The 23,877-nt window shown below is 35.3% G+C and overlaps 1 pseudogene; it reads left to right on the forward strand.

The window, feature by feature from the left end:
- The first annotated feature begins 3,157 nt into the window (after positions 1-3,157).
- Positions 3,158-4,556, forward strand: LOC101723010 (eukaryotic translation initiation factor 4E-like; annotated as a pseudogene).
- Positions 4,557-23,877: the final 19,321 nt, after the last annotated feature.

Raw genomic sequence — 23,877 nt, forward strand, 5'->3', positions numbered from 1 at the left:
ACAGAATCATACTGAAGATCAGTGGAACAGAATAGAAGATGCAGAAATCACTCCAAGGACACTCAGCTACCTCATCTTTTTTTTTTTTTTTTTTTTTGGTACCAGGGATCGAACTTGGGTCCTTGTGCTTGCGCAGCAGGTGGTGAAACCACTGAGCTAAATCCCCAGCCCCAGCTACCTCATCTTTGACAGAGGGGCCAAATACATTCTGAAAGAAAGAGCCTATTTAATAATAAATGGTGCTGTAAAACCTGGCTTTCTTCATGCTGAAGATTGAACCTAGACCTATATTTCTCAGCATTTACTAAACCAAAATTTAAATGGATCAAAGATCTAAATATAAAGACAAAGACTTAAGCTGCTGGAAGATAGAATAGGTAAAACTCTTGAAGTCATAAGTCAAGGCAAAGACTTTATGAACAAAAACCTTGTTTGTACAGAAAATACTACATAGAATCAGCAACTGGGATCACAGCTGGGTTCAAATTAAAAAAATTTTGCACAGTGAAAGAAACCACTAACAGAGTAAAGAGACAACCCACAGAATGGGAAAATGCTTTTACCAGCTATTCCTCAGACAAAAGACTAACATCTAAAATATATAAAGAACTTAAAAAAAATCAGACACCCCAAATTTAAAATCCAATCTAAATATGGGCATCTGAAATGAATAAACACTTCTCAGATGAAGTAAAAGCAGAAAATATATATGAAAAAATGTTTAACATCACTAGTCATTGGAAAAATGCAAATTAGAACAACAATGAGATTTTATCTCACTCCAGAAAGAATGGTTATTGTCAAGTAATCAACCAAAACCAAATGGTGGTGGGCCTGTTGGGGAAAAAGGAACCCTTTTCCATTGTTCATGGGAGTGTAAATTGGTACAATCACTTTGGAAATCAGTATGGAGGGTCCTCAAAAAACTAAAACTAGAGGTTCCATTTGACCCAGCTATTCCCCTTGCTGGTGTCTTCCTGAAAGAATTAAATGCATCATAGTACAGTGATACATGCATACACATATTTATAGCAGCACAGTTTGTAATAACTAAATCATAGAAACATCTCATACAACCATCAACAAATGAATGGACAGAGAAAATATGGTATTCATATATAATGGATATAAATTTATGTACTACTCTGTCATAAAAGAGGATAAACATTAGTCACTTTTAGGTAAATGGATGCACCTTGAGACCACAATGCTAAGTGAAATAAATCAGACACACAAGTTTACATATCACATTGTATCTCATGTGTGAAAAACTGAAAGGGTAAATAAGGAGCAAAGTGGAGGGTATTGTGAAGTAGAAAGCATATGTTCAAATGGGAAGAGGAGGGAGGAGAGGGAGGGAAAGAAGGGAAAAGGGATAAAGAAAAACAGAATGGAAGGGAAAAATGAAAACAAAGTTTTTGTAAATGAGGAAGGGAAGAAAGGTTCAAGGGAGGTGAGGGGAATGGGAAAAAAGAATTAAGACATATAATGTACAGGTACAAATCTCCTATGATAAATATCATCACTGTGTATGGCAAATATATATTAATAAAAAGTTTTTTAAACGTTAAAAAGTTTTATTAAACTACCCCCCTTAAAATACCCCCCAACACATTGTTCTTTTTGTTCTTGCTACTTTCAGTACTGGAGGTGCTATTTTATGAGAGTCTTTAGGAAATGTGATTAAAAAATATGGTGATTACCATTAGGGTGTGTCCTCATCTACTTTATTTACTTTATCTGGCATTTCATTCTGGCTCTTCTTCAAAATCAAAATGACTATGTCAGGTAAATGATTTGAATTGATTGAAGACATTGAGGTAGCTACAGGAGCATGACTAAAGACACAAAAGAGGACTTCTGGAAGTGCTTGAGAAAGTGGCAAGAATATTGTTTAAGTGTGTTCAAAAACAGGGTGCGTATTTTGAGGAGGATTAATGGGGCAATGTGTTTTTTACTGTAATAATTTTTAAAAAGTTAAACATTCATTGTAGTTTTTAATCACATCTTGTAGAAGAATTCATAATCCAGTCCTCTTTACAGATTAATAATAAAAAATCTCAGAAACAATAAACAGAGCTACAATCTAATAATAGATGCACAATAGTTTCCTTTGTAAACATAATTTTTGCCTCGACAGCTGCCTCCACTTTTATCCTAGTGAACGATAGTAAGACAATTTATTTGTACAATGAATTGTCTTGTCAAACCTGATCTGATTATTTACTTAAGTGCAGCAAGAATACTGATTAACTATACAGACTCTTTTAAAGTTTACTTTGCCAGAACTTTTGAAGAAGAATCTCAGGGTAGACTTTTAAAATACTCTTGAAGTCAGAAAACAGCCAAGGTCTCACCATCAGACTTTGCCTGCAAGATCTATAAGTTTGGATGAATTTCTCTTCTCTTGAAGTCCTCTTAATATTTTTAAGGTTCTTAGCTTATTACATAGGGCTGGGAAATCCTTAAAGCCAGGTAGTCTATGTATATTCTCAGTAAAAGGCATGGTAATATTGATGTTTCCAATAATGTCATGTTATAAAGAGAATAAATTCCTCCTCCTCCTCCTCCTCCTCTTCTTCTTTTTTCCCCCCTCGTACCTGGGATCCAACTCAGGACCTTGCCCTTGAGAGGCAGGCACAGCGCCACTGAGCTAAATCCCCCGGCGGGGGGGGGGGGGATAAATTTTTATTGAATTAGTGCAAATAATGATATTGTCATCAGAATAAAAATTCTAAGTAACATTTTTTGAATTCTGGTGAAAGTAGCTAGGGAGAAAACAGTAATTGTTTCAGTTCTATTTACAAAGGTACTCTTTGTCAAATTGCTGTAATCTATATATAGCTTATGCTAAAAGGAAGAAAAAAGATTTCCTCAAATCTGGACAATGAAAAATTAGAGTTAGGAAAATTTCAAATAAAAGCCCATAAGAATCCCTCAATTCTTCCTGATTATATGTTTAATTATTGATTTGCTTGACTTTGGTTATCAAGTTTCATGGATTCACAATTTGTTTATCAGAATTCTGGAATTCCTTAGTACTATGGTTTAATCTTAAATTATTTCAGAAACCTTTACATGTGAGAATTCTTTCCATGAATTCTCTTGAAGATGAAACAGTTTAAATTATAGCTGCTTGCAAAAGCTTTCAGGAATGTCTAACATGAAACAATTAAATGTCTGTGGATGACAAGATTTAAAACGGCAGTGATCTAATGTTTTCCCTCGCACCCCTCCTCAGGAGCGCTTGTGCGATCAGATCGATCTCAGATGGTGACTGTGGAACCGGAACCCCCACCCCTAATCCCCACCTGCAGAAGAGGAGAAAACAGAATCTAACCAGGAGGTTGCTAACCCAGAGCACTGTATTAAACATACTCTTCAGAACAGATGGGCACCGTGGTTTTTTGAAAATGATAAAAGTAAAACTTGGCAAGCAAACCTTTGACTGATCTATAAGTTTGATACGACTGAAGACTTCCGGGCTCTGTACGACCACATTGTGGCGAGCGAGCAGGTACCGCGGGTAAAGAGGCCTCGGACTCGGATGGCAGCTCACACCCTTATCTTATTATAATTCACTTCTATGCAATTATCACACGATATTAAATAAGACAACATTAAGTCTGCCGATGACCACGTCCCTGTACCTGTACTGCGCAAGTCCTTATGGGAGCGCGACGTTTCCTCCCGCGGGGCCAGAGGGTCCGATCCGTAGACGAAGGGCGTCGAGTCGGCGCTAGGCTGTCCGCCTCTCCGCTGGCCTCGTCCTCTGGTCTCGTCTGGTCGGCGGCGATGCTCCTTCCAGCGGGATCAGGTGTGCAGATGTCTCGGTCCGTGGATGGATCGTCGACTTGCTTGGAGTCTTCAGCTCCTCTTATACTATTCTAGCTGGGCTTTTGTGGTTTTGGTTCAGACTTATCACACTGTCCAGCTTGGGGCACACTCTGCCCAATTCGGGGTATGCCCTGTCCTGTTCGGGGTACGCCCTGCCCTTATCAGTTCTATACCGCTTAAGGTTCTACTTTCATATCTTAGGGTTACACATCATTATGTTATACTTAGGTATAACACTCTTAAAGTCACAGCACAATTTTAGGGTTACAGCACACTTAGGGTTATACAATTCCATCTTATTTCAAAGTGTTCTCCACACATATCCAGTTGTCTAGTAATTTCATGCCTGGATGTGACTACTCACTTTTTAAAAATAGTGTTGAGCCCATGTGGGAAGAGGAGAAAAATAAACGCAGAGGACGATGGCTAATCACACTGAACAAACAGCAGAGAAGTGACCTCGATCGTTTTTGCCTTATTGGAGAATCATTTGATGACTACAGTGATGATGTGTGCGGAGCTGTTGCTAATGTTAGAGCTAAAGGTGATGAGGTAGCAATGTGGACTACTGACTGTGAGAACAGAGAGGCTGTCCAACACATGGGGAGAGTATACAAGGAAAGGTTAGGACTTCCTCCAAAGGTAGTCGTTGGTTATCAGTGCCATGCTGACACAGCTACTAAGAGTGCTCCACCACTAAAAATAGGTTTGTTGTTTAAGAAGACACCCTCTTCTGAGTATTCTCATAGGGTCTGCGTCAAGCAATCGAGATTTGGGAGCTGAACCAAAGCCTCTTCAAAAGCAGAGTGGACTGCATTTAAATTTGATTCTATTTAAATGTTGCTAAGATATAAGAGGAGTCTCATTTGCCTTTGTCTTGTGTTTCTGTGACTTCTGTGGTTTTTGTTTTGTTTTTAAATTTTTGCTGGAGTATCCACCATCCCACTCAAAGAATTATATTACACAGCTTCCCTAGAATCCATAAATGTGTTCCTAGTCCACTCTGTAATAGTTTAGTAGAATTACCATTACAAACACATTTTATCCATTTACAATATTCAAAAAAGAGCTTGTATTTCTATACCTTAACAGGAAGATAATCATTACATTCCGTTGTATACAGGAGCATATTTTCCTGGTTTGAAAGAGTATGAGCCATACAGTTTTCTAGCAATTGTCTTTGTTTCTTTTGACAGCATTATCTTTGCTGTACTCTTGCTGATGGCTGCTAGATTTTAATTTGTTTCCCTACTTGATAACATCAGTGATTCTGATTTCAGTTTTTCATTTGTTTTGTTTTTGTTTTTTCCTCATGTAACATTGGTAAAGGATCCAGGCATATGACACGAGGGTGGAATAAATGTTAATTTTATGCATTCTTTGGTAATTATTTTTATAACTACAAAGCTTTGCTACAAATTTATGCATTTCATTCAAATCAGTGATCTATGTTTGTGTGATTTCCTAAACACCATTGTGGATTATAAAAAAAAATCATAATTACATTCCTAACTAGAATTAGTATGTCTGTTTTTGTATCTTTATGCTGTATTTTAATAGTTTGTATTACTTAGGTTATTTTGCTTTGGTTAAAAATGGATCAAGTAGAAAAGCATTCCCATTCATGTTAGGACAGTGTTTAAAACCCTAAATAAAATATGTACAGTGAATTGTCTTTTACACACCTAGATTTGTCCTTTTATTTCTCCATCTCTGTGGAAGGAATTTGTACTTTTTATTGCAAGGCGGTCTCTATTGTGTCTTCTCTTGTAGTGTCTTCCACCTGAACAGCATACATTTGGAGGACTAGTTTATTATGTTTACTACAATTTTTAATAAATTTAGTAGGCAGCATATGTATGGAATTAAACTGATGTGGCTATCTTTCTTTTTAATAAAGTAAGGCACAGTTCTTCAGTATTAGGTAAATAAATGTACTTTCAATGTGTTAAAAACTTATGAAATTGAGATTTTGGTTCATCACCTTGTGATTGACATAACAGGGGTTGTAAAATTTGGTTATTGAGTTGAGATGTTCTTATGTAAGTGTCAGAAGGATAGCACAGGGAAAAACAGATGGTGGGCATATGCATTAAGACTTTTATTAATGTTATTTAAACAAGGGAGAAAACAACTGCTAAGGCATTTATATTGGTGGGTTGTATGGTCAGTTGTAGTATGATTTCTGTAAACTTGAAAACTTGATATATTCTTGGTAGAATATCATTTGAAAACAAACCTGAAAATATTTTGTCTGTAATACATAATTGTGTAGATCAGATCCTGTGGAATAAGCTCTGGCTATCATAGAATAAAGGGTAAATTGAACCGTAGGTAGCAGAATGGAAATCATTAGTTGAGAGAAAAATTTAAGGAGTGGTTATGATTTGATCAGATTCAAACTAATAATCTCGAGAAAGATCCTTATAAAATAAACATGAAATTAATAGCTTGGAAAGAAAATAAAATGGCAATGGTCAGAAATTTGTTGAGAATGCATTATAATAACAATGCAGTTGACAAGGAAATTTTGTTATTTCTATGGCCTAAAACATTATAACATAAGGGCCGAGGGTGTAGCTAAGTGGCACAGTGCCTCCTGACAAGCACCAAGTTCTGAGTTTGATCCAGGGTACTGGAAAAAAACAAAGGGCCGGGGGTTTAGCTCAGTGGTACTGCATCTGCTGAGTTTGATTCCTGGTACAAAATAAATAAATAAAACATTATAACATAATAATCAAAATTATGATTGATAATGTTTACTAGGACATATATTTCTAGGAATTTCATCCATTTTCTGGAACACTAATATCAACAATACCTATAGGCATAACTTAAAGGAGGTTTAGCATTATTGACAATGCTTTCCATATAATTTAATCAGCTTATTTTTACTTTAATATCTCTCTTTTATAAAGTGAGAGGCAAAATTCCTTTGAGATTTTTAAATGGCCCTCCAGCACATCTCAATATTAATTCAAGTTCCAAAAACTTAAATTAGAATTTGATTTTGGGAAGTTTGTCAAAAATATATTTAAATAAGATCACAGGCCGCTGTGAAACAATATCCGTTTAACCCAAATAATAATTAAAATACTTCAAAGGCAAATATGGAAAGTGAGAGTTATAGGAAAAAATTAATTTCTTTAAATAAAGAGGTGTCAGTTTTTTTAAGTGATCAAAGAATTTTTTAAAAACCACACAAAGTACAGAAAATTATTTTGAAAAGCACTCCCCCCAATCTTTGTTTTAAGCAGATCACACAAAGAAAACATTTTAAGAAAGCTCAGTGCTCCAAGAAAACTTTGTTACTTTAAAGAGGAAAACCTGGCTTTTACTTTTCTATCGAAAAGTATTTTACTTTTCTACAGAAGTAAAGAATAGAAAAGGCTTTTACTTTTCTATACTTTTAATATCAAAGCTTAACTCTTTATGTTCCCAGATGTGTACAAAGATATGTCAATATCTAGACTTGGGTTTTGCAAAAAAAGTAATTTAATGAATTATTTCCTTTGAAGGAAACTTAAGATTGTGGTAACTACCTGAAATCTTTTGGAGAATATAAAAAGAAACATTTAGGCAAAAATATAGGCCTGCACATATAGGTAAGTACCACAGTACTTTTGTAAAGCATATGTATGCTTTAGAATACAACAGGACCTAGGTTCAATCTCCAGTATCAGGAAAAAATTACAGATTTGTACCTTATATATTTATATGAAATGATACCTTTATATAAAAATATTACTGACAAGTGTTTGCTCTACTAGTCATTTTGATTTCTCTGGCTAACTAAAGCATGGTGGTTGGCGTAACATGACATTCTAGATTGATAGTTAATTAAGTAAAAGAAATAAAAGAGCAAAGCATTTATCATATTTATGTGATTAGCATCAGCATTTTTTGTTATCATTGAAGCCAAATGAGACAAAAGCCATGCTCGTGATGATGGCTTGTGGCAGGTCCTAGAAGGCCAAGGAATACAAACTCCTCCTGTTGGATTGTCTTATAACCTCAACTAAGGAATCATTGATATTTCTTTGAGAAAGACAAGCAAAGGAATATTCTTTAAAAACTTCAATACTGTGTGAATAAAAGATTAAATATTTTATTTGTATTTTCCTCACAAGAAATTATTTTTATTTTTCTAATTTAGCTGAAAGTTTCTACAGGACACAGATTGTAACTTATTTTTACAATATGCATAATGGACTTAAACATCTTAAAAAGAATCTGGAAACAATTTACATTTGGTTATGACATCTTTTATCTTGATCAGAGTTACAAATGTTGATTAAATCTATTAGTTAAAATAAATAAATTATAGAGGCTAAGCAGTCATAGCAGAAGTTGAGTAATTTTTAAGTGCAAGCAAATGGAAGTATGTTAAATAGACAATTCATTAAGTTCAGGTATCTGTAGACCAGAGTATAAGATAGGTGATAAATACAGAGTACAATATAATAACATAAGTTTCATAGAGTCAGAAATATGATGCTGAAGTAGAATCTGGAAATACTTATTAAGGAAAAAATGAGCAGTAGGGCAAAAATTATGTCGGTACAGCTTTTTACAGTCAACATCTTTTACATATATTTTCATCACATTTTGTCTTAATCTTTCTTACAGAAATCAAAGAATCATCATAATTTGCATTTTAATGACGAAGAAAGTGAATATGGGAGGTGTAGATTATCAGAGATCACACAGCTAGTAAATGTCAATCTGTAATAAGTCTCATCTGCTTTCCTATAGAAATCCAGAAGAAACATTCTTGATGGGAAACCCATGCCTTTTAAAGTAGAATGGTTGTGCTTGGCAGTTAAGTAAACCAGAAGAACAGAGAAGTGTTATTAAGCAGGGGATACCAAAGACCACGGAGCAGTAGAAATTATAATATATAAATTCAGTGATTCTTACAAGCAGGGTAGATATACTTTCTCAATAGTCATTACAGCTTCCAGAAAGTAAACCAAGCAGTACTACAAATTCCACCCAGATATCATGATTGTGACCTCTAAGAAACCTTGAAAGTGAACGTATCATGGAGATCACATTAATTGGATGGAAATGAACTATGTCAGGGAAGAGTCAAAATATTTCAGATTCAAAGATATTCAAAGAAGAAACATAAGACTATATTAGTGGCTCACAAAGGTCTTAAATGAGAACCATCAAGTCCAAGCTCACTTAATGTATTGGATTGAATGATTGAGTGACATCCATTTTCTGCTGGGCAAAATCCCTTCTGCAAACTACTGGTCAAGGAAACGGAAGACATAGCTCAATTGTCCCATTCTCTACATAGTTAAGCTTTTAGGTCATTTAAAGTAACCTTGGATATGTTTCTGTACATACCTCTGGTTGAGACAAATTCAAATTGGCCAGTGTGTCTCCTACACTTCCTATTGATCTATATTTTGATTAATTTTAAAAGATCTATTCATTTACATAAGTGAAAAATAATGGGGATGGGTAGTTGGGAGAGATACTGTATTAGTCAAAGTAGTCAGATTCTAAGAGAAGGAGAAAGGGAGAGAAAAAGAGAATGGGAGAGAGAGGGAGGAAGATTTTATGGAATTGGTTCATGTAGTTGTGGGGACTGGCAAGCAGAAATACAAAATCCAGAGTCTGGCTGAACATTCAAGACTAGAAGAGGGGGCGGGGATTTAGCTCAGTGGTGCTGCACCTGCCCAGCAAGTGCAAGGTCATGAGTTTGATCCCCAGTACAAAAAAAAAAAAGAGTTGAAGCAACTGTCTTGGATACAAAGACTAGAAACAGGAATTTCTTTGTTCCAAATAATAATAAGAATTTTTTCCTTTTGAGGGTTGGGGGTGACTTAGTCTTCATTTTTAAGCCCTCAACTGATTAGATGAGATTCACCCACTTTATGAAGGTAAATCTGCTTTACTCAAAGTCTGCTGATTTGAAAGTCAGTCAAATCTAAAAGTTAATACCTTCACAACAAGGTCTAGATTTGTGATAGATCAAAAACCTGGCACCATGGCTAGCCAAGTTGATGCATAGAATTAATCATCACAGCTGTAAAACGAGAGAGTGTGCATTGTGGTTGAAGAGTCTTTATTCCCTTTTATCTTCAACACACAAAAACCATCTATCACCCTTCTATGTCACACAAACACAATGGCAGGAGTTTGGTCTTGATAGATTTTGTTGAGTACATAGAACAAATTATGAAATAAGGCACTGATTTTAGGACAGAAGTGGATGATAAAGCCTTCTTAAAGAAATCTGATTTTCTTTTCTATTTGTTTCTTTTCCACAAAAGGTGTGTCTTCTTAGTTTTATGTTAATAATATGTAGCAACCCAAGATGAAGGAAAATCCATTTTAGTACCAATGGTCCTTAGTTGCAACTTTGCTTCAAGTCTAAAATAATAATGTAAAATTGTACTTAATATTATTTTATGAGTTTATATATTTTATGAGTTTACATATCCCTTAAGATGACTGAGGGGTCCTCGGCCAACCTGACTCTCAATCTGATTCCAACACCTTCCCCACTTCTAGTCCGAATTTGCAGTGTAGCACCTGAAACTTGAAAGAAGAAACGAACCACCCTCCCTTTCGTGGGGCGGGAGATGGACGGTGCCGTCGCCCAGAGGATCGTGTCAGCGCTTACGCGCTCAATGAACTGTCATAAGGTCCCTACTAGGTTCCTCCTGAGGGTTCAGGGCCAGCAAGGAGAGCTCCATCCCCCACAGTCCACCTCCATTCAGGGCCACCTACCTCATCCATGGGTTCTGGTAGTCCTGGGACAGGCAGGGAAATGTCCCTGAAAAAGAAAAAGGGGCTGTTTTCCAAAGGCAAGAAGCTACTGAAGAGGAGGATTCCAACCTTTTCTGATCATGATTTAAACTTGCATATTTTTTTGAGCATGCACTGAGATGTTAGTATATTGCTATATTAGTAATATGTACACATAATATTATATATTACATAATTATAAACTATATAAAAAGAGAATAGGAAAGGATGAGAGAAACATAAACACATGAAAGCTTTAACGTTTTTTTCCTGCTACCAATATGTTGTTCTGAGCTCATTCAAAAGGAGGTTACTCTTTGGGTATTTGCTGGTCTACAGAACATTCTGGCTAAATTGCACATACTGTTCTCTTTAGAGATAATTGAAATGTACCACTTTGGAGAAGAAAACCATTTTTACTTTGAGAATTTTTGTAATAATCTTTCTAAATTGTAAAACTCATTGCATTGCCATTAAAGAAATACAACAACATAATCTAACCTCTTTGGGCAATTCACAGTTGTCAAGTTTTATGCAGATATTTCTACAGCCCCTTTTGAAGCAAGATTATTTAGTTCTTCATTAAATAGCTCCCAGTGCTTTATGTTGCTGAATCTTCTCCCTGTGGTTTCATCTCCTTAGCCAAGATCTGTCCTTGGGGTGTCATTTTTTTAGCAACATAAATTCTTTATCTGTCCCATAGTACTTCCTTCCTGCTATTAACAAAGAAAGCCAGAACAAATAGTTGTAAGTTTTTATAAATAACATTACGATAGGAAAATAGACAATGAATTGCACTGACAAAGCAGAACTGACTTTCATTTTCAACATATAACTTTAGCCAACCAAAGAAATGAAAAGGCACACTGATTAGCAAAACCAAGGTCCAAGAGGTAAGTTCTACAGGAAATGGGAGAAAATAATGGAAATCATGCAAATATCACTAATACTGTATAAAGTATATTCTTTAAAAATAGTGAAAACAATTCTAAAGGTTCATCTGTGAAAAACAAATACATTCTGAACATTAAAATCCTACACCCATAGATATCATATTTTCTCAGTCAAGCTTTTAGATTATCTGAGAAAATCATGATCACAAGGTAGATTTCTCAGACTAGCTTTAAACTTATTGGAAATTAAAGTTTTTTGCATTTATTTTCCACTTAAGTTTTTTTCCAAAGTGTTTGTGTAAATGCTGAGTCTTTCTCCGAATTATTAGACTACTCGGTGAGAATTTTTTTGGCCTTTATCTATATGTTGGGTAGGTATAATGTCAGTGAAGGGTCTCCTTTCTGTATGATGTCCTAAGATCCACCCATCTGGTCTAGAGAGTAGGGAAGGAATAATGACAGTTTTTTCTATGTTTTTTTCTTTAAGAGAAATGAAATGAGCCATATATATTTACCAAATCAGAAATATTTAACATTTTGCTACACAGATAAAAAGGTATATTATTTTCAACCTTTACTGTTACAAACTCATGTGTTACTTTACTAAGGTTCTAAACAGGGATCAGCAAACTTTTTGTAAGTGGCTAAATAGTAAATATGTCAGGCTTTTGCAGAAAGAAGCAAAATTAAGGATGGTGTGTTATACACTTGTATAAAGTAGAAAAATAATTTTTGAAAATACTCTTGGATAATTTCAAAATATGATAATAGTTGAGTACAGAGTATTTTACAATCCAAATCTATTGGGAGAAGAATGGAAGAGTTTTTTCAGGCTATAATATTTCACTTAATTGGGTTTCAAAGTTATTCTTCTCACTCATCAAATTGATTGCAACTGTTTAGCTATGAAACCACGCTTAGCTTGAGGACCACAAAAATATGATCAGATCTGACCCTCACTCTGAACCAATGATTCTTGATGTTGTTGTCATAGTAATGAAATTGTGAGGAGATCTTCATGAATGATTTCTGATTCCAAGAGAAGTGATTTTGATTTCATTTGCCTGCAGTAAAATTCAATAGCCTGAAGCATTAAAGAGTTGTCCTGCTGATTCTGGTATCCCTGGTCTAATACCATGCTCTTAAAAAGACAGAACAAAACCCATGTCTGTGGGCACCAGACCTGAGGATTCAACAGACCTCAGATTGAAAAGATTTGAAAATATTTGCGTGTATACTGAACATGCACAGATTTTTCTTCCTGTTATTATTTCCGAAGTAATGCAGTATAACAACTATTATACAGCATTTAGATTGCATTAGATATTCAGAGTAATCTAGTGATGATTTAAAGTATACTTAAGGATATGTAAACACTAGATCATTTTTTATAGTGTATTTGAGCATGTGTGGATTTTGCTATATACAAGGATTAAGGGAGTAAAATGAGGGCCTAGAACCTATCCCCTAAGGATTGGGAGGGATGACTTTGATTTCTTAAGAAATAAAAACAGGCCAAAATACCCTCTTAGCTTTGCTGTCTAAGATAATAGTAAGTGATGCAACTTGTCAAATTTGGGGGCACAACAAGGGTCACTATTCTGTAGTGTAAAAGTAAATGTCTTAGTTACTTATCACTGGGATACAATACTTGCACCCACAAGTTAAAGGAAGAGTGATTTATTCTGGCTCACAGTTTGCAGAGGTTTTAGTCCATAATTGACTGGCTCCAAGGCAGGACTGTACACAGAGGAGGAGAAAGAGCTTATGACATGGCGGTCAGGAAGGAGAGAGTGATCAAGGGAGGAGGAAGGAGACTGACTCTTCCAGGCCACACCCACAATGATCCACCACTTCCCACCGAGCTTCACCTCCCAATATCATACCCAGCTATACCCAGCTATAACTCAGAAGTAGACTAATACAGTGATGAGTATCACACACCCATGATCCAGTCACTTCCATAAAGCCCTACCTTTGAGGACACAAGGCTCCTTGCTGAGTATCCCATTATAACTATGTGTTTATATATCTCTTTTCTCCTTCAGACTACATAGTTCTTAAGGACATGATCTATGGCTTGTTTCTGGTGTTTCCTCTGTGCCTCACATCAGAGCAGGCTGACAGTAGGAATATATGAAGGGATCCTTTACCACCAATCATTTATCACCAATATTAAAGTTTCAATGATTCAAAAGGAAATGCTAGTCCTGATCTGGTTGTTTCTTCTCAACTTGAATGCTACCAAATTAGTAAAACAATATGCTGTACAAAAATTATTTAGGACTAAATGATTTACTCCTTTTACGTCTTTTGTCCACTATTCTCAGTTTGTCACATAGGTTGCTTCAGCTTCTTGTAAGGTTTTGACTCTTTCCAAAAAAGAGAGAGTTGTGCATGCTGATGTGTATGTGCATGTATGTGTATGTGGTTCTACATGTGTGTGTGCATGCATGTATGGAATGTGTATGTATGTGTATTTGGTATATTAAATATATAAGATTTGTAAATGACTTTGTAACAAAATTCCTTATTTAATTGATTTTAATTTCTTTCTATTATGAAGAAGTGCCAAAATGAATCAGTTTGAGTGGCTGTGGACTATTAATCATCTTTGATAAGAAGGATATGACACCACCTACATAAGTTCTTTGAATCACATTAATTAATTGCATTAATTATAGGAGTCATTACCCTCCTCCAGCACAGTGCCAAAGTCTCTGGTATCTGCCATCCACAACACAAATTCAAATGCAGCCTCATGAGTTGCTTTCATAGAATCATCTAATTAGACCATGTGACATAGAGCATATCAGGATCAATGGAAACTGCTGAAAGATAAATTACTTTTGCCTAAAAGATATGCATATCATCTACTTGGCTGCAGGGATAGAAGAAATCAATGATAAAAGTAGTCACTGCTTTGGTCTTTGATAATCCAGTACATTTTCTACTTGTCAAATTTATGAACGATGGAAAGATATACTGAGAAGAAAAACTGAATAAATGAAGATTTAAGAATGTTTTAATTAGATTGATTTCTATTTAAATAGAATTACTTAAAAATTTAGATGTATTTAAAAGTAAGTGAATTATGTTAAGCATATTGAAAAATTTTCGGAAACAGAGGACACCCATCCAACTAGCACCAGTATTAATGAACTGAACATTGCCAGCGTCTTGAAGCCCTGCCCTCTGGTCTATTTTCAGTCACTGTATCCCCATAGTTCTGCCTATAGGCACAGTCTTGACTCTAATCCTGTGCATTTATTTTCAGGTGGTATTATTTATAAATGCAGTCAAAATAAATAGCTAATAAATATTCATGCTATTCAGGATCAAAACTCTTCCATAAAGCAAAAATAACTTGGGAATTGTGAACCAGCTATGGTTTTGAACTACAAGGAATGGAGGAAAAGAGTATAAAAATGATTTTCCCCTAGTGGTCATATTTTAAATGTATATATTATATAAGAGAATATAAAAATGATTTTCCCCCAGTGATCATATTTAAAATGTATAGCTTGGTTATGTTAGAAGTCATTTTGTAAGTATCTATGTGGTCCTTTTAATATAAGTATTTCCAGTACAGAAACTGTTAGAATTTGCTCATGGTAAATTTTAGCATTTGCATAGTGCCGGTATTTTATTTAAAATTACAGTTTTTTTGTTGTTGTTTCCTGGTGCTAAGGATGAGACCCGGGGTATTGTGCTTTTAGGGAAGTGCACTACCACTGAGCTACAAGTCCATCCCAATAGAGTTGCATTAAATAAAGAAAACATTTAAGGGAAGAGAGACAAACGTGTCACTTGAATGACAGCAGTGACTGTCCTAAGGAGACAATGATATCATGATATCTGTCCTCTACCTGAGCTCCTGAACACAAAATATGCTCTGAGCCTTCTGTGTGAGTGGGAGGCAGAAAGGTGGGGATTTTCCACCGGAGTGAAGAAAAAAGATGTAGAGAGAGGTAAGTGCATCCTGGAACCTGAGAAATAAGCAGTGGTTAGCAAAGAGTTCAGAGTGAAGTGATTCAACGTAGATATGAACACCAGCATCTTTGCCAAATGAAGTTTCTTAGCAGGTGTACAAGAACTTCCTGAGCCTGCCTACCTAGCCTAAGAGTGTATTAGGGAACTCATCCGGGTAAAATACAGCATATGCTCATACCCTTTAAATGTTCACATACTGATATGTCCCATTGTTGTTTTTCTTTTAGAGAATATGCTTAGTTTTTTAAAAAAAATCTATCAGCAATACAATTGTACAATCAAGTAACAATACTCAGGTCAGTTTTTGTACTTAAAAGCTCATTTGAAGTATTTTAGGCATCTATTCTTAATAATATAGTTTATATAAGACTTTTATAAAAGCAGTATCACTTAAAGCAGTCCAGAGATTTACAGTTGAAATCATACCCCTGGTTCCAAGGAAATATCTACAGATGATTTAGCAACAGAGCTACTATTGTCTGATGACTCTCTGAATTCTGGATCTCAGCATCTGGGTAATAAACCTGTCAGACTTCTTAACTCTAGCTTGTGTTTTATACCCCACTGTTAGGGGAACAAAAATCAATGGAGAGAAACGCAACAGCATGATACATGCTGTCAACCACAATCAATAATGTGCCAATTTATTTTAAAATGGTTTTTGTACTGATTGTGTTAAAAGCTCTGTAAATGTATATGGTTTTCCTGCACTGTGGCCTGGATTGTATGGGACAGTGGCAGTTGTTTAGCAGCAGGATGTCAATGTGTCTAAGTCTAGAAGAAAAGGTTATGAGGACATTTGTATCTGCAGATGATGTGGCCCTTGGAACCAGTGGGAACACAGAGCTCAATGAGGCATGAAGTGAAAAAGATGCGGCACGATAGGGGGCTCATGTCTTAGAATCTGCAGTTCTACACTGACAACTGTTACCTCATCTGTTAAAATTGACCACAAATCACAAGTGCAAACAACCAAGTATCAGTCAATTGGCCCGATTAGTGGTAATGTGGAGCCAGCATCTCCTTACACAGTTTTTCCTTGATATCCATTATATTGAGATATAAAGCTTAACTACTATTAACATACTTCATGAAAGCTGTCAAGAGAATGAGATAGAGGATAAAATTTTGTTAATATCTAAAAATACATTAATATAAAAATAAAGAACATGTTCATAACTATTCGGTTCTCATTTCTATGATTAGTCATGTAATCATAGCTGGTACTTAAAACTTGACTTCCTCCACTACACATTCCTTAACTCCTTTGCCTCCAACTAGCCTTGGATTCTCACATGTGGTGTGACTTAAAATTACTTAATGAAGTTCTTTCTGAATTGGATTGTTGTAGACTCTTCATGGATCTAAATCAAAAGAGCTGGCCATATTAAATGTCATTCTAGGGAATCTTCTATATTTATCAGATCAACAGCTACATACTATGTGCCAGAATTTGTGTCAATTTGCTTCAGCAAGGAAGCCAGTTGAAATTGAACTTGTCAGCATTTTTCTTTGGTACCGGGGATCAAACTCGGGTCCTTGAGCTTGCACAGGAGGCAGCGAAACCACTAAGCTAAATTCCCGGCCCAGAACTTGTCAGCATTTTAAATATTCAATAACACTACAATTCACTCACTGGAACTCATTTATCTTCTGTGGAGGCTTAATAGTTGAGTATAACGGCAATGAGGTAGGAATCACCATCCCTGCCTTTTAAGTCCTCAAGAGTGGCATGAATTTCTACAATCCCTTTTGGAATGTGGTATCACTTTTGGTTTATTATTTAGGTAGAAAGAGTCAGATCCAGGGGTCTGTAAGTGTTCTTTTTTTCATAATCACTCTAACTCTGCAGACAAGAAATTTGGATGTACTTAATTGGGCTGTTGTGGCTCTGGATCTCTTGTGATGTTACAGTCAAGATATTGATAAGATATTGATAAGATCTGATATTTTGAAGGAACTGTATTACAGGAATTCACCTGTAAGCAGGACAGTGTATTAAGGGTTAAAATATTGCCATAGATTAATTAAATGAATAGAGTCCATAAATGGACCTATCTACATATGATCAAATGACTTTTGACAAATTTGCCAACTTAATTCAATGAGAAAAATAAGTAGTGCTGTACCAACTGGCTATCTATATGGAAGAAAAGTGAACATCAACCCTTACCTTGCATTATATCCCAGAATTAATTTAAAATGTCATGTAGAAATGAGCATACAAGCTAAATATGAAAATTTCTGTAAGAAAGTATAATAATACTCTCCTCTTCCTTCTCTTCTTTCTCCCCTTCTTCCTCCTCCTCCTCCTTCTTTACTGATACTGTCGATTCAAGGCCTTTGCATTGAGCCATGTCCTTTTTTAATTTCTATTTTTTTTGGTACCAGGGATTGAACTCAGGACCTTGCTCTTGTGAGGCAGGTGGAAGCACCACTGAGCTAAATCCCCGGCCCTTTAAATTCTATTGTGAGACAAGGATCTTGCTAAGTTACTAAGATGTTCAGGCTAGGCTTGAACTTGTGATGCCCAGCCTTAGTCTCCCAGAGTACTGAGATTACATCCTTGTACCATGATGCCTAGCTTGGCAATATTCTTATAGGCAAATATTACTTAGAATAGCAAAAGTATTAACAATTAAAGAAAAATTGAACAATGAGACATTGTCAAAATCAAATATACTTTTAAGAAAGGGGAAAGAAAGCCAAAGAACTGGATAAATATCTGCAAAATATATAACTAACAAAAACTGTGTACACAGAACATAGGAAGAACTGATTAATTTAAAAAAGAAATAGCTAGACCACCTTCTAGGAAGTTTAAAATATTTGAGCAGACCTTTTACACAAAAAGAGAAATGAGTAGAAAATAAGTTTATCAAAAAATATTGAACATTTTTACTAAATGGGGAACTATAAATGAGATATCATTATACATACATTAGAATGGATAAAATTAAAAACACAGATAACACCAAATATTAGTGGTGATGCAGCATAACTGGAACTCTTAGACAGTGGGAGAAATGAAAAATGCCATAAACGCTTTAAACAAATTCAGTAGTTTCTTAAAAATCTACCTGCATCCGGCCTTTGCATTCCTCTGTATTTATTCAAGAGAAATAAAATTTAGGTTCACATAAATATTTGTATAAAATTAATTATAGCAGCTTTATATGTCATAGACAAACACAAGAAACAATTCACTGTTCATTAACAGTGGGTGGATAAACAAATTTGGCATATCCATGCAGTGGAATATGATTCGACAATAAAAGGGAATGAATTACTGATCCAACATCAACATGCAGAATATCAGTCGTCATTCTGAGTGAAAGAAGCAAGTGCAAAATAGCATGCACTATAGGAGAGAGATTTGATTTAAATTTCTGAGTGCATGTATAAAAGGGTAGCTATTATTTAGTAAAGATGATCTGACAAAAGAATCCAGGTTATCCTATAAAATTAAACAGTTCTCTTCAGAGAAACAGAGTTGCAATTTGTCAAATTTAGGGAGAGACAAAAGTAAATTCTCTGCATGCTGTAATGTAATTTGCAATGAAGCTGGACTTAAGTCTTGGGATGTTAGAACAGAGACTATTAAAATCAGTCTTCTGTAGAATGATAGAGAAAATAAGAATAATGACGGGAAAAGAGATGGTAAAAATCAGTACAGGCACCACGCCTCCCCAAAGCCAGTACAGATGGATGAAATGGGGTCTAGAGCAATGAGTGGGGGGCAAACAGGACAGGACTCACTGTATGAGGATTCCTGCATATGAATTAGACTTTTCCTGAGTTTTCTCCCTGTAATTATTTTCAGATCAGTCTTCAAACTGAAACAAGCAGCCTTTGTTCTACTCGGGCACCCTCCTACTTTTTAATTTCCCTGTCTCTTATTGTATTGCATAATGATTATTTGTTGTGTGTCTGTCTTCATCCACAAGATTTTCATCTCCTTAGGGCCAGGATTCCCTCCCTCCCTTTCTTCCTCCCTCCCTCCCTCCTTACCTCCCTCCCTCCCTTCCTTCCATCCTTTTTAAAAAAATCTTCTTCCTATACATGTTGTCTAGTTGCGTGCCTGACATAGAGGAAACTCAGTAAGTTTCTTTTTCTATTTTATGAAAAAGTAAAACAAAATTTCATAGCAAAATAATCAGAGAATAACAATAGTTATCACACTATGTATTTTTTTAGAGCAGTGGCCAAGTGTATTCAGGAAAATAAAAGTGAAAAATGAGGGAGAAACTGTCTCTGCAGAGTGAGCTTGGGCCAAGTAAAAGGAGAAAAAGCAATAAAAGTACACCCTAAAGAAAGCAAGGTGGGCTACCATGAAGAAAGTCACAATGGTCTACATTGTGTATTGTTATCTTCAAAGTAGTTACTCAGGGTACAAGACATAAACAAAAAAGATTGTCAAATGAATGATTAGTGATGTATATTATCTATTCATATTATGTACACACATATCTTACATGTAATTCCATACATATTAATTTGTACTCTATCCGTTCATGTAATTGCTTTTGTGCAATCTTTATGTAATACACAATTTTACTGTAGATGTCAATTTTACTACATATTAACAAAAAGTAATTAATCTTAGAGTGCTTTTTTTGGAGAAAATTAATCTATTTCCCTTTTCTGTAGTGTTACTTCCAAACTTATTTGAACAAGCTTGATAATTATAATGCATTGTTCCTAGCCTCTTCAAATATAGCAGGGTCCAATTTTTCACCATTGTACTTTCTGACAATTTGAAATTAGTATAAAATTAAACTGTCAAGAAATCAGGACATTGACAATCTTAAAGTCAACACTGAATAAAATTGTTGCATCAAATTTATCTGCCATTGATTCTTGACTTGAAAATTGATCAAAATAAACTGTTTATTTAATTGTTAAAATTTTAAGTCCAGTCATGGGAAAATTGTCATATGTCAGTTGTCATATGTAATTTCTCTCTAAAACAAGAATGAATACTCTGTAGCTTTTTTGAAGTCAAAAGATCTTCCATTAAAAATTAGCAGCTGTCATATATGAATGTTCTTGCAAAACAGCTATTATTTATAACAGTACCAATGAGAATTCTCTCATTTCTCTTTTGAGTTATTTCAAGATATCAGGAATGATAGATAACAGACAGAAAGACAGGCAAGGAATATAATTAAAATCTTAACCTGTTCCAGCTGGTTAAATCCAGTGAAATACATTTTTTTCTTTCTTTTTAAATCTGCATCAAAAAAGCTTCCATTAACTCAAATTACTTTTGTGATTCCTTCATCTGATGAACATTAAGTTATGAATATTACTCATAGTTTTTTTTAAGTTTTAGATTAGAATTTATGACTTTGTACTTTCTATATAAATACATTTGAAAATTTATCAGGGAACTCAAATCTGTTTTAAAGAAAGCTAAAGTACCAGTTAATCACAATGTAAGTAATTATATTATATATCATATAAAATTAGGACTAAAAGAGGTTTTAAATATTATATTAATACTTTTTTCAGTATGTCTGATTTAGACACACATAGCCAATTAACTATTTGACATTTACACTGGAATGACTTAGAGATATATTAGACTAAGTTAATATTTTAAGATTTTTCTCACCCTGTTTTCTCTCAAGTTGGCTGCCTTCCTATTAACAAATGACAACATGACCAATCAAAGTCATCCAGCAGGAAATCTTAGAGTGGTCTTTCATTCCTTTCTTTTGCTCCCTGCTACTCGTCTGCCACATCCACAGGTTAACAAGGGCTTACATCTTCCACTTCTTTTGGTTGCACCGAGAATCCCTACCCCAGGGTTTTGTGCCCACTCCCAAGAGGATACTCCTGATACCTGCAGCTCCCTTCTTGCTTCCTTGAAGCCATCTCTACAGAGCATCCACTTTCTAAAAGTAAATCGGATCATGTTGCTTCTCCACCAAAAACTTTTGTGGTTTTTCACTGTTCTTGGAGCACCCTCCCCCCCGCAATAAATATTTCACTGGTCTATGATACCCTGAGTGATTTGGCTCTTATCATCTTTCCATTTTCTCTCATATCCTTTCGCCTCTTGCTCATACTGGCCTCCAATCAGCTTCTCTAACAGAAGGCCTTCGCCACTCTTGAGGTCATTCCATTCGTTATTTCCTTTGCCAAAAATATTCTTCCTAGACTCTCTATATCTGGTTCCATTTCCTACCATTATGGTAGATTAAAGAGGACACAAAGATGAACAGTAGCAGGGGACCAAGGGCAAAGGCTATACATGGGTCAGTCATTCTTCTAGGAAGCCAAAAGATACACATGCATGTGCGTGCGTGCACACACACACAAACACATACACACACACACAGATGCTCCTCACTTATTATAGGTTCATTCTGATAAACTTATTATAAATTGAAAGCATTATAAGTCAAAAATGAATTTAATACCCCTAACCTACAGACCATCCTAGCTTAACAGCACAGTACTCTGTAGAGTATCAATTATTCACTCTCAGGATCACATGACTGACTGCGGTCTGTGGCTGGCTGTATCAGGAGAAAGAATTGTACCACATATTATTATCCTGAGATAATATCCAAATTCTAAATTTGAAGTTTATAGTAAATGCATAACTTTTATGAACTAATGTGAGGTCAAAATCTCATAAGTGAAAATAGGGAGTGTTGTGTGTGTGTGTGTGCGCGTGTACTGTACCATATTCTATTACTCTATATTCAGTGTAAGAATAAAGATCAACTCATGCCTTATAAAGGATATTTTAAACCATATTTTGAAATAAAAATACTTCCTTGTTAACTTGAGTTAAAAAAAATATTCACTTAACTAGGAAAATGTGAGCCTAATTGAAATTTATGGCTGAAAATATGGAACACTACCTTTTTATGATGTAAGAATCCAAAAATAAGTAGTGATCATGGATGCATATGCTATTCAATCATTCTGTAAACAAATATAGCTCATATATCTATAATAATATATAGTGCTTATACAGGTATAACATACTTTCATGCTCATGAAAAATTATCAATAATCTAGTCATGCTGATTAATTTTTATAATTAGATGTCTTTTAAAGATTTTAAAAGGAAATATGTATATGTAGTGAATTTTATTTGATGCAAAATAAATTACAGCCTTTTTTTCTTAAATTCTTTTATTGGTACATTTTAGGTATACATAACTTTTACATTTATCACTGGGCACTTGTACCTGTATATGATGTATCTTGATTCTTAATTTTTCCCCATTTCCTGTACTCCCTTCACCCCCTCCAGCCTTCCCTATTTACAAAGACTTGTTTCCGTTTTTTCCTTTTCTTAAAATTTTTATTTCCCTTCTTTCCATTCCCCTTCTCCTCCCACTTTGCCTACCACTTTGGATCTTTTCTTCCTATTTCAAATTATCAATTATTCATTTTAATCATTTTAATCCTTATTTACACATCCAGTTTCTCACACCAGAGAAACTATTCAGTATTTACACATGTGTGTTCTATTTATGTCACTTAAGAGTATGGGCTTAGTATGCATCCATTTAGCTATAAATGTCTCTAGTTTTTCATTCTTTATGGCTGAGTAGTACTCCATTTTATGAAAAGACCACATTTTCTTTATCTGGTTTCCAGTTGATGGGCACTTGGGCTATTTCTAAGCTTTGGATATTACAAACTGTGCCACTATAAATGGGTGCACATATATCACTGTGGTATGTTTCTTTTAGTTATTTTGGGAAGATACCCAGCAGGAGAATAGCTGGGTCAAATGGGACCTCTAGTCCTAGTTCTTTGAGGTATCTCCATACTGACTTCCACAATGGTTGCACCAGTCTGCACTCCCACCAGCAATGGAGAAGGGTTCCTTCCTTCCCACACCCCTGCCAGCATTTGTTATGTTGATTTCTTGATAGCAGCTATTCTTTCTGTGGTAAGGTGAAGTCTCAGTGTTGTTTTCATCTGTATCTCTCAAGTGACCAGTGATGTTGAACATTTTTTCATATGTTTATTTGCTGCTTTTACTTCTTTGTCTGAGAAATGTCTGTTCATTTCAGATGCCCATTTTTGGATTGGGTCTTTAAATTTGGGAGGTCTGATCTTTTTCAGTTCTTTAGATATTCTAGATAGTATTCCTTTTTCTGAGGTACAGCTGCTAAAAATTTTTTCCACATTTTAGGTTGTCTCTTAATGTGTTGGTGGTTTCTCTTGCAGTGTAGAAGCTTTTTAATAAGATGAGATCCCAGGCTTCTGTCCTGCCACTCCTGGCCCAGAGGAAGGAGCTTCTGGTCCACCATCCCTCCCACCACTCCTGGCCCAGAGGTAGGGGCTGCTGAGCTGCCATCCCACTGCTCCTGGTTCAGAGGAAGGGGCTTCACCGCCACTATCCCTCCCA

The sequence above is a fragment of the Heterocephalus glaber genome, unplaced genomic scaffold (genome assembly GCF_053883595.1).
Source record: "Heterocephalus glaber isolate CG9 unplaced genomic scaffold, H.glaber_assembly_v1.0 deba00001553, whole genome shotgun sequence".
Classification (NCBI taxonomy): domain Eukaryota; kingdom Metazoa; phylum Chordata; class Mammalia; order Rodentia; family Bathyergidae; genus Heterocephalus; species Heterocephalus glaber.